This window comes from Mixophyes fleayi, chromosome 6, assembly GCF_038048845.1.
Source record: "Mixophyes fleayi isolate aMixFle1 chromosome 6, aMixFle1.hap1, whole genome shotgun sequence".
NCBI classification, from domain to species: domain Eukaryota; kingdom Metazoa; phylum Chordata; class Amphibia; order Anura; family Limnodynastidae; genus Mixophyes; species Mixophyes fleayi.
In genome coordinates, this window is record NC_134407.1 from 121,041,096 (window position 1) to 121,053,827 (window position 12,732).

General features: G+C 41.8%; 1 protein-coding gene across 5 annotated transcripts in view; it reads left to right on the forward strand.

Moving 5' to 3' along the window:
• The first annotated feature begins 12,350 nt into the window (after positions 1 to 12,350).
• LOC142161523 (equilibrative nucleobase transporter 1-like) overlaps positions 12,351 to 12,732 on the forward strand; it is a 125,765-nt gene continuing 125,383 nt past the window's right edge. For all 5 annotated transcript variants that reach the window (XM_075217212.1, XM_075217211.1, XM_075217214.1 and 2 more), the window contains exon 1: positions 12,351 to 12,482. The gene's annotated coding sequence lies outside the window, so the exon portion shown is untranslated. The remainder of the gene's footprint in view (positions 12,483 to 12,732) is intronic.

The window sequence follows — 12,732 nt, forward strand, 5'->3', positions numbered from 1 at the left end:
AATCTACATCCTTGAACTAAGCCATTGTGCCTCTGCCTTGTCCCACCTTAGATAGTATTATTTTGCTACATACATTAACTTACAAGTATCCCATACTTGCCAACTCTCCCTGAATTTCAGGGAGACTCCCTGAAATAGGGGTGATCACCCTCACTCCCTGAAGAGTCTGGCATTCTCCCTGATGCTGAGCCTGTACAAGACGTGGTTGGCTTCGCCATCTGTGGCATGATGACACAGTTCTGAAATTGTGTCCTATGTCTATGTATTGATGCCTATGGAGGTGGCCATTTTCATGGAAACCAAGATTTAATCAAAGACTGACTTGACTTCAGTAATGGAGACAGAAATCTAAAGACACTTCAGTCTCTAGAGATTCATTAGCTGCTTTTCTTTAACGCATAGTTGCCTACTCTCCCGGAATGTCCGGGAGACTCCCGCATTTCTGGGACACCTCCCGGGCGACCAGGGCAACCTCCCAGTTCTTGTCCCAGCAATAAATAAGGGGTGGGGCTTAATGACAGCATCTTAGCCACAACCCCTGCTGTAATTGCCCAAAATTGTGACAATTGTTTAGGGGTCGGGGCCAAAATAATGCGATTCGTCAAGCCCCACCCCCGCACGCCCACCTCCCCCAGGATCTCCCTGAAACCAACGAGGAAAAGTTGGCAAGTATCCTACCCAGACATCTCTGCTTAACAATTGCTACCTATACATATCTGAGTGCAGTATAATTCCACTAACATTTATACTTTAGTTCACACTTCATAGTTTTCTTATTTACTTATTCTAATGTATGTACTTTGTAGCATTAAAAAGCACACAATGTTCAATTAATCAAAATAAAATTAAAGATTTTAGATTTTTATTTTTTTAAATGTTCAGCATTTAAAATTTCTTTATCTTTCTTTTGAATTTATGAATTCATATTTACCAGCCCCAGGGCTGATGCTCTAGAGCAGGGGTGTCCAACCTTTTAGCTTCCCTGGGCCACATTGGCAGACGACGAGTTGGTTTGGGCCGCATTTAAGATACACTAACAATAATGATAGCTGATCATACAAAAAAACCATAGAAAACATTGTTAACATATATATATATATATATATGAGAAAAAAAGTGATATATATATATATATATATATAGATAGATATAGATAGATATCACTTTTTTTTCAAATCCCCCTATACTTACCTTTCAATCGCCCTGTTCAATAAATCCTCTCTAGTTATTATACTATAATCACTTTTTGTATTGTTTCGATGCAATATCATTTAAGCCAGGCATTGTATATCAGGGTGCCCTGACCAGGCCTGCGGTACCTGACATATACACCACTGTGACCCCAAATTGTGACCTGTTTTGATAATTACACCACTATGTTAGTTAAGGGATAACAACTTATAATGGGCCAAAGAGAATAATATATAATGCCCCATTAGTAATACAAGTAGAAGTATGTAGCAGGGAGATAAGGTCCATGATGCTTCAGGACCAGGTGACTTTAATTCCCTTGTCAGCGTCCCTTGAAATAATAAAAAGAATCCCCCTTAACTTACCTTTTAATCGGCTTGTTCTCCTGTCCTCTTCTCTTCTTTTCTCCAATTCTGTGCTGCTGATTGTTCTTCTCGCGCGGGTGTCTCCTCTGTGCTGCGCTCCGCAATGGATGTTGGGCGTGACATTCACTGCGAGCGCCGCACGGAAGAGCAGACAAGGGAGGGAGCCGGAGTACCAGCTGACGTGACCGCAAGGTAAGTAGTTTCTTTTCTTTTCTTTTTTTTTTGCAGGATTTTTTTTTTCCATTAAGAGCGCTGCCCCCTTGCCACAACCAAAACTCCTTCTGGGCCACTTTACAGACGTGATGGGCCGCGGGTTGGACAACCCTGCTCTAGAGCATCCTAATCTTGCTCTGTTAATTTAAAATCCTTGGAGGTCTAGAGCGGCGGTTTCCAAACTGTGTGCCGCGGCTCCCAGGGGTGCCGCGGCGCTGTCACTGGGGTGCCGCCGGCCAGCCATAAAAAAAAAAGAACACAGAAACTTACCAATCCGCCGGGCGCCGGGACCCAGCAGCCTCCTCTCTCCCGCAGCTGTCACAGAATATCGACGTCAGTAACAAGCTGCGGGAGAGAGGAGGCTGCTGGGTCCCGGCGCCCGGCGGATTGGTAAGTTTCTGTGTTCTTTTTTTTTTTTTTTTTATGGCTGGCGCCTGGCGCGGGGCAGAGTGAGAAGGACAGAGAGCAGAGGAGGGGGACAGAGAGCAGAGGATGGTGACATCGGAGCAGAGGATGGTGACAGCGGAGCAGAGGAGGGGGACAGAGAGCAGAGGATGGTGACAGCGGGGCAGAGTGAGAGGGACAGAGAGCAGAGGATGGTGACAGTGGAGCAGAGGATGGTGACAGCGGAGCAGAGTGAGAGGGACAGAGAGCAGAGGATGGGGACAGAGAGCAGAGGAGGGGGACAGAGAGCAGAGGAGGGGGACAGAGAGCAGAGGATGGTGACAGCGGGGCAGAGTGAGAGGGACAGAGAGCAGAGGAGGGGGACAGAGAGCAGAGGAGGGGGACAGAGGGCAGAGGAGGGTGACAGCGGAGCAGAGGATGGTGACAGCGGAGCAGAGGAGGGGGACAGAGAGCAGAGGATGGTGACAGCTATATTAGGGAATTTAGAATGTAAGCTCCAATGGGGCAGGGACTGATGTGAATGAGTTCTCTGTACAGCGCTGCGGAATTAGTGGCGCTATATAAATAAATGATGATGAAATGATGATGATGACAGCGGAGCAGAGGAGGGGGACAGAGGGCAGAGGAGGGGGACAGAGAGCAGAGGATGGTAACAGCGGAGCAGAGGAGGGGGACAGAGAGCAGAGGATGGTGACAGCAGGGCAGAGTGAGAGGGACAGCGGAGCAGAGGATGGTGACAGCGGAGCAGAGGATGGTGACAGCGGAGCAGAGGAGGGGGACAGAGAGCAGAGGATGGTGACAGCGGGGCAGAGTGAGAGGGACAGAGAGCAGAGGATGGGGACAGAGAGCAGAGGAGGGGGACAGAGAGCAGAGGATGGTGACAGCGGGGCAGAGTGAGAGGGACAGAGAGCAGAGGAGGGGGACAGAGGGCAGAGGAGGGGGACAGCGGAGCAGAGGAGGGTGACAGCGGAGCAGAGGATGGTGACAGCGGAGCAGAGAAGGGGACAGAGAGCAGAGGATGGTGACAGCAGGGCAGAGGAGGGTGACAGCGGAGCAGAGGAGGGTGACAGCGGAGCAGAGGAGGGGGACAGAGAGCAGAGGATGGTGACAGCGGAGCAGAGTGAGAGGGACAGAGAGCAGAGGATGGGGACAGAGGGCAGAGGAGGGGGACAGAGAGCAGAGGATGGTGACAGCAGAGCAGATGAGGGGGACAGAGAGCAGAGGATGGTGACAGCAGGGCAGAGTGAGAGGGACAGCAGAGCAGAGGATGGGGACAGAGGGCAGAGGAGGGGGACAGAGAGCAGAGGATGGTGACAGCGGAGCAGATGAGGGGGACAGAGAGCAGAGGATGATGACAGCAGGGCAGAGTGAGAGGGACAGCAGAGCAGAGGATGGGGACAGAGAGCAGAGGAGCGGGGACAGAGTGACAGAGCAGAGGAGGTGGGACAGCGTGACAGAGGGCAGAGGGGGCAGTGTGAGAGAGGGCAGTGTGTCTGGATGCAGAGGGGGCAGAGTGCCTGAGGGCAGAGTGTCTGGATGCAGAGGGGGCATTTTTGCATACAACTAAATAAGTATTTCTGTCCTGACCTAAATACTTATTACCATTTTTTGACCCAACTACTGCTAAAACAGAACTGCTCAATAATTATTTTGGAGGGGTGCCTTGAAAAAATTTGGAGACTCTAAGGGTGCCGCGAACTGCAAAAGTTTGGGAACCACTGGTCTAGAGGGTTGTTCAGAGTCCTTACAAGACTGAAAAATTGTTAAAAATTATGTATAATAAACTTCGTTCCCCCTCTCCTTTAACTACCCTCATCTTGTCCTGCCTCCTGTCTCGCCCCCTCCTTTCCATGAGTGGCTACCTGCACTGCTCAGATGTAACAAAATAGGACGGACTTCGTTACCTAACCCCCCTTTCTTCAGGTCACTTGCTTCGGGCCCCCTAGCGACCATCCTCCTTTATCCCTCTTCGGCGCCATTGCTGCACCTGCAGTTCCTTTAAGGAAAGTCAAGCAAAAGTAAGTAAAGCAAAACCATGTTGCATTGGAGGTGAAGGTAAATTTAAAATGTGATGGCAGATCAACTTTGAATTTCAGTGTACAAATAAGCTAGTATTTGTGTGCTACATGAAAAAAAGCCAGTATTTTCCTTATGTGCAAAATAATAAACTAATTTGCAAAACTTGCATTGCAACATGGTTTGTCCATAAAACTTGAGTTAAAAAACGTACTCAATTTTTTGCTTAACTTTCCTTAATGAATCAGGCCCCCTCTCTCCTAGCAATTGGCCCGTATATGGTCAGCATTAGACATTCCATACTGCTGGCTGAGTCTCCAAACCTCTCACACTATATGATCAATGCAGTATATAATCAGTCTGAGTTTCTTTAGCAGTAGTTTGAACTATAAAGTGAACTTGTAATTTATAAGATACAGCATACTTACCTACTTTCTTCAGCTCCCTTCCGGGAGCCAGCCAGTGGAGGGGGGCGTGAAGTGGCGGGTGGCTGAAATCGCGTCATTTTGGCCCCGCCCCTGTGATGTCATGACGCAAATTGCGTCATTTGACAGCGGGGGCGGGGCCAAATGCCGCGATTCACCGGGAATCGCGGTGTTTGGGATCTAATTCTGCCCACTTCACTAGGAAGTGGGGCACTTCCTAGTGAAGTGGGCAGAATTCGGGAGATTGCCACACTCGCCCGGGAGTCCGGGAGACTCTTGCAAAATGCGGGAGTCTCCCGGACATTCCGGGAGAATTGGCAAGTATGAGATACAGGACATCATTTAGAGTTGGATACATTTGTGCTCCAAACCTAGGCTTAAAATTCTGTTGCAAAAAAAGCGTGCTGCCATGTGTATGTTGGGTTGCCCGTATCTCAAGATGGATACAACCCAAAAACAGTAGTATTTGTAATATTTGCTTCTGGTGTAAGTCCGACATACAAGTGTGTGTATACTTATACCCGTGATAGTATAGAGCTGCAGCTTGACAGTGTTAGTTGTAAATGCTAAAGTCACATTACACTATTTGTACTAAAATATAATAATGTAATGTAATACAGTTTCATATATGCGAGACAATAGTGTCTTAACAGTTATTCATAATTTCAAAAGTCACATTTATTATATAAAATGTAAATAAATACAAACACCTCCACATACGTTGTTTACTCCTAACAATTAACTAAGAATCTATTTCCTGCAGTATCCCAAGTGGCAATGACAAATAACCAATGCAAATTGATGGCTGCTTTAAGTTTCAGGGTTTCTTATTTATCCTAGAACTAGATACTCTAGTACCTTAAATTAAGAAGTCAGATCATGGAAATCATGCATATCCCACAGGGATATGGGGGAAGGCAGGCAACAAAAGCATATGTTACAGTATGGCTATCAAGTTACAATGAAGTACCACATCCTAATTACAGTTATCTATACAGAATGTAACATCAAATTCAAACATTTCCATTTTAGCATTCCTTTTAACTTACACAATCTTTACGCTACAGCAGTGCAATCTAGTGGGATCAAAATATATTGCAACTTTAAACAAGATGGGGGTAAATGTATGAAAGTCCGTTTTTTTCAACTCGCCAGAAATCGGCGAGTTTGCAGCTAAAATTTAAAGCGGCGCTGGCTTGTAAAGGCGAGTTGAAAAAAACGGACTTTCATACATTTACCCCATGAAGTCCATTGCTTACAGATGCTACTTGATATAATATAGCCCTTCACTAATGATTTAAGTAGCATCAGCTGGACAGGTTAATATGCAAACAGCCAAACTGACCCAGCTAGATAGTTTTGCTGGTGGTCATCGTCATTATTACATATCTTTGCACCAGTTCTATAGTACACATGTCTTCTAAGAGGCCTATCTTGGGATGTGTCCATGTCTACTTCTCTTGCATCTTCAGGGGGCGTACTAAACTTACATGCACATGCTCTTACTGTACTCAACTTGCGATTGTCAGCAACTTGTTCCATCTGTCGAAGTCGTATAATTGGATGAACGAAAGTATATTGGTTAATATTGTTTGCCGTGCGATTGCGATCCGTACGCCACGTAACACAGATCCGTACGCCACCTAACACAGCGCGTAGTACAATCGCACGGTTAAATACGCACGTACACACTCGCATTACAACATTTAGTTATCTATATAATTCATATTCATATTGGTTCCGTTACAGTGTAATTTATGAGCAGATAGTATTTGGCTTATTATTAATTTATATAATATGATTATATGTACACTGCAGTGATATTTAAGGTTCAGGTTATATGTCATGTCTAGTATCATATTAAACCCCTATTCATCAGCAGCTGTCCGGTTCCATCGCCGAAGAGATCGCATATTGCATACTCTAGTTATTGATGTTAGGGAATAAATAGCCAGAATGATGCTGGCTATGAAATGCTAATGGACTAAGTTGTAACTGGAGCAGTGGCGGGAAGAAAGGAGCAGATCCCCTGGAGAGATTACCCCCACCTTTGGATTCCTTAGTCTGAACTAGCCTATGACCTGTTTACCCTGGACCCATCTGATGTCTGGACCTATAGAAGCAAGCCACGTCATCTCTATTGTTCACTCTGTAACACTGACTGTATATATAATCATAGCTGCACCCCCACTAGCCTCAGTCTACTCTGATCACAGTATTCAAGGGTGAATTACTGTTCACTGGTGCCCGTGGTTAGCGCAGCGTAGCGCGGCTGTATGTATGTATCTTTTGGTATTGGCTGTACTGTACTGTATTATATTACAATCATGTATTGAACTGTTAAACTTTTTACATCTGCTAAAATAAATCACTTTGTGCGTTAGAAACACAATACAGTCGCTTGGGCAATGCTTATTTGAAAATTATAGAATTACTTTAATATATCTCTCTAGGCGTAAGGAGGTCTATGATACACACAAATCTAGACACACTCATTTTGGCGCATGTGCAGTACGGCAAAACGTATATTCATGCCTAAATGAGGCCCATCCTTCCTATCCAAAAGGACATAGTATGATTAATGAATATAATTTAATAACAATAGAATTTATATAACTTTTTTATTTTTTACATGTTTTATTAAGTGTTCAAAGTGCACTAGTTCTATAAAAGATGTGCACCCCAAATATGCATATATGCATGCTATAGTCCAAATATTTATTTACATGTCCATGTGTACGTAATATTTTGAAAAAGCAAAATCATATAAGTCTTAAGGTCCCAGTTCAGATCATTGGAATGTTCACAGTAGCAGGAGATGAATGTGTATATCTTGTGGGAGGCAGTGTGACCTGTCCACTCATGTGATTGTGTTAGTAAAGACAGGGCTACATGTGATAGTGGCAGTGTTGTAATGGGAGGAGGGAAATAGAGTCAATCAGGAGTCAACCAGAAAGCCATGGGCTGAATGTTAGATAATGGAGGGAGTAGAGTTAGTGTCTTATACAAATGGTGCAGGAAGAGTGTTGTGCACATTTACCTCTATACGGGATAAGGTGCACACATCCAAAGTGTTTTGTTTACCTGAGTAAAATCTTAATGTATTTGAGAATTTCACTTGAAGTGCTCTATATTACCCCCATACCTCCTTATTCTCTCCCTTATTCCTATTTCAGCTTTCCCCCATTTGCATACTTAAACAAATTATCACCAACCTTAAAGTTTAAAAATTGTGCAATGAGCATGCAGCTGTATGTGCGCAAAGCCAACGATTGCATATGATGGGTAAATGTGCAGTAAGTACACATTGAATGCACTTCTGAACATCTAATTTATAATAATGGAATGCTTGGGGGGTGACTTAATGAGAGGCCCAAACAAATCATACTGCTGTTTTAAATTGTTTTTTTTTTATTATATTTTCTGTAGCTGTTCAATAAAACAGGCTACATTGTTCTGCTCAGCGAACCCAATGTATCTTTTTGCGTTTAAATGTAATATACATCTCTCCATGGATATCAATAAAACAGTGCTCCAGTGGCAAAATATTATTAAAATACTCTACCTAGAACCAACTTATCTCTCAGGCATCAGTACACCAGTAGAACTTTTGTCTAATCCATATTTAGCCTCCATTCAATTCAGGTTTATCTTGCTTTTGTCCTTAGGCAGGTGACCATGCAATGCTCTGCCAGTCTATCAGTGATTGGGAGCCACCGCATCATGCGAAGAAATAAGAGAGCAGAAGAAGAAGAATGGAGGCAGAGAAACAACAAGGTACGTGAGTTGGGAAGTGGTTTAATTTGCAGTACATTGTTTGGAAGGTCTCTGGAGGTCTGATGGCATGTTGGGAGGTCCAATACAGGAGTTCCATTGACAAACATGTACAAACTTGGATTTTACCACAAAACTGCAATTTCTATGAATGCTTAATGAGTTTAAAGCAACACATAGGACCTGGGTCACTAAGAAATAAATACCTAGCACATTGTCTGTGTGTTCTAAACTGCACGTAATTCGGCTCCCGAAGTCAACAAGGACGGATCTAAAGGTACATGTGGTGTTGACTATAGGTGTAGGTTTATTCTGCTCCAATAGATCAGACACTGCAGGATATGTTGAATATAATAATAATAATAATAATAATAATAATACATTTGTGGAATATAACATCTAAAAAATGTTAAGCAATTACTTGTCAATAATATAGTCATTTATACATTACATTTTTTTTAAAAAAGTTTTTTTTAAATATATATCTTTTTCCCTTGGAAAAACAATTTATTAGGCTGTCCTTAATGTCTACTGTACATAACAGACATTTTTTACAGTTGCTCCTGATTGCAGACACATGTTATAGTATGCATAAGATACTGATATCACTAGGACTCAGGAATTAAACTAGCCTATCACTGGAGCAAGAGATATGGCAGAAAAACAAGTAACTTGAGACTCCCAGAGCTTGATTCGGACGTGGCTGTGTGCGCTCGAGCTTGGCACGTCCTTACTGTAAATTGACTACAGCCGAACTTCCCTTCCCAGCAACTTTCCTTCCCCAAAATCGTAGGCTGTAGAGTGTCCTTTGCATATGAAGACAGAGTGGACAGGTCTGCATTTTCTGGCGTATGGGGCACTTGTGGACATGCGCAGACTGATTTTGGGTATAACTCGCTCAATATCGGCAGATATGTGTCTTCATGACTCTGGTCCATCATGTTAAAATCAAGTAAAAGTCAGCATTCAAACTCACCATATATAAAAAATTGATAACAGTTGATGAAATTAATAAATGATTGCCTATGCTTAAACTCAGTAGGATATGCTAGTATGGATTTACATATATAGGTATGATGTCTTTGGATTCTTAGGCCTCATCTCATCATGTCTGTTTTACACAGAACAAGTTTGTCAATCTCCACAAATAATAAATAGATTTATACACGTTATAGAAAATTTCTCCAAAAATGAAAGTAGCAGCAATATCTAAAGGAGAAGGAGAACCAGAGATGTAAGAAAGGCAACTACAAGAATTCAGTGTCTAAAACTCATTACTTCGGTACTCACATATGCAGTAATGTCTGGAAATGGCAGATTTTTAATTAACTATATTTTTTCTTACTCATGGGTGTAAATGTCGCTATATATTTACTGACTATCTGTAAATTTCCCAACAGTTGTCAATTATGTTTTAGACCTCTGTCACAGAGTACAAGATAGTGGAACTACCAGGCATCATTGGGTTCTCTCCTCAGATAACATTTACCAACCGCAGACCACATAGACACTGACTGACATTTTACATACATCTTTACTTTTCGTAAGGAATCTATGAAAATTAAAAAAAAAAATACATTCTGCACAAGAAAAGCCAGTTTTCATTTTCAATAATATCTATTCATTTTTACAAATGTTCACAACCTAGCCATACAAACATTACAGGGTACAGAAAGATAAAACAAGAATATTAATCCAGTAACAGAATATATCAAGGAAAACATTTTAGATATAATAAAAAAGGGGGTTAAGGGGGGATAGCCAGGTATCTGCCTGTTTTATTTGTACTGGGCAGCCCTGGCGACATGTATGGTATAATGCCTCTTTGGCCCACTCCCAAATTTTGCTGGTGTCCCTGAGGCAATATGTAATAGAAACACAGAAAATCCTATGTTATTAGCTGGTATAGTCCCATAAATTACACAATCATTAGTCAGAATCCTTTTCTTAGACTTCATTTCTGACAAAAAGTGGTGACTGAAAAGGTCAGGTGAATGATTATTATTAGCCACAGAGCTTCACATTTTTTGTAGACAAAATATTTAAAGATACATTATCCTAATCTATTCTACATAAGGTTCACAGACTCCCAGTGCAGGTTTTAAGCTGAGCCCCCCATTGTCTCCCATCAGTGCACTCTCTACTACCAAACCAAGGAAGTGTTAGGTACATAGACGGATATCACATTGTATATTATCTCATTGAAGCCCACAATGAAGTCACCTCACAATTGGCCTGCAATATTTTGAAATATGATATCCCCCTCATATAGATATCTCTAATTAAAAGATTAAAAGTCTACATCAGTATTCCAATAGGCGAACGGGAATCGCAGCATCACCTGTTACACACAGTACAGGGATGTTTAGTTAGAGCCACATCTCCGGTAAATTGGATCAAAAATCCTAGGGACCAATGCACGGGGATACAAGTTCCATTCCCGAGACCAGGAGGCAAAAAGGAGAGTTTTAAGTTTTGATTTATTGTACACATATAGGAACAGGATACACAGGATACAAGTTAGTGCAGTGTTGGATGATATGGTGTCCCTGGCTGCTGGATTCGGGACTGGTGTGCTTGTAGTTTATCTTTTGTCTAGCTAGATATAAATAAGATAATTAAAGAAATGTGTCACATGCACACTACTTGCACCTAGACCCTGTAGTTAATGTTAGTTCATTCATTCTCGTTGCAGCAAGTTATACACATTCTATATTATTTTTTTTAATTTTTTTCCTATGGAACACTTACTTCAGGAAGACAATTCCCTATAGATTTAGGCATATACTATAAAAAGGTAAATGAGGTGTTGGTGTTTTTAGTTTAATTAAAACAATTATTTTAAGGGTGTGGTGTTTTTTATTATACTTTTGTGGAATTACATGTTCCAATGAGCCAAGGGCATTCTGATGCAGGTCAGGGCAGGTGATTGTAATTCCACAACAGCCAGCATGCCTAAGCAGTCAATGGTTGATGGTGCTTGTTGGGACTTGTAGTTCCACAATAGTTTGTCATTCATTTTTCACTTTTAGTTAATACCCTGGCACGGAGAAGAGTCCCAGTATTATTGAGCATGGACTGGTTGAAAGAGCAGAACATACTGTGTGAGCCGAATTCCTTTAGGGGTGTCAGCTCCATGTTGGGTGGTTAACAATATGACATGGGTAACCCACACTATTCATTTAGAAAAAAATACGTGCAATGTGTGTCTGGAACAGCCAGGGAGACACCTCGCACGTATTGTTTTAGTGAAATCTCTGCTTATTTTTTTTGGCGCCCCATAGAGGTGCGTGCAGAAATCAGCGTATATTTTTACCTTACTAACGGTAAAAATATGCAGCTGCGATGTTCCTGAGAACATTGCAGCTAATTGAATTTCCCCCTATGAGTCTTGCTTTTTTAGTGTGAATACTCCAGCCTGCCATGGTGCTAATGACAACTTTTGCAAGTAGATCACCCTCTGGGGAGCAATATACCAGCGTTTTTTAAACTGCATTTATATATGTCTTTTTGTAACAGTAAACATGCAGCAATCATCATGATAATAATGTCTGGCCTAACTTTACTACAGCTGTATCTTTATACCAGAGAGCATATTTACCCCCCAGTCGTATCTGTATACTGGATTTTCAGTTGTAGTTGTCTTAAGATATGTGCAACTCAAAATCCAGATCTAAAAATGCACCTGATCACTTGCATTATTGCCAGTACATTTGGGTATATTTTTTACATATAACGCTGAATCATGCCCATAGATGTGAAAGGGTTACTGGATTAAAAAGAGTGGATATATATCATGTAAGAGTAGGGTACATGCTGGCTCAAGCTTTTTATCTCGTACCAGACTCCCATTTTGTTACAGGAATGCAGAGCACATGGTAAGAGGGAATGCTATTGGGGGAAAAAACTTGCAGTGCCTAGGGTGTATTAGCGTAATCAGTGTCTCTTTAGAAACTTAAGAACTGATCACAAAGATTCCAAAACTAGGCAGATAATTCTTCAGCACATTATATTTGTGAAAGAAAGTTAAAGGCAAGAGGACTTTGGAGAAACCTGGACGTAAGATAGCAAACACTAAGACTGAGACCTACTGGTAAGGGATTTGCATATATTATTGATCATCATTACTGATAAGCTATTCTGCATAAAACAATCAAAAGAATAAGCTCAAATAGATCCTGTCTAAGGTGAAAATATTTTTTATTGATTATTTTATATTATATTAGTTCAAAATAAATTGTATTATATGTGATTATAATTTGGCGGTGGTATGTTCACCTTAGATAGGATCTATCTGCACTTTTTCCTTTGATTTCTTTATTTCTCTATTTCTAATTGAAGTT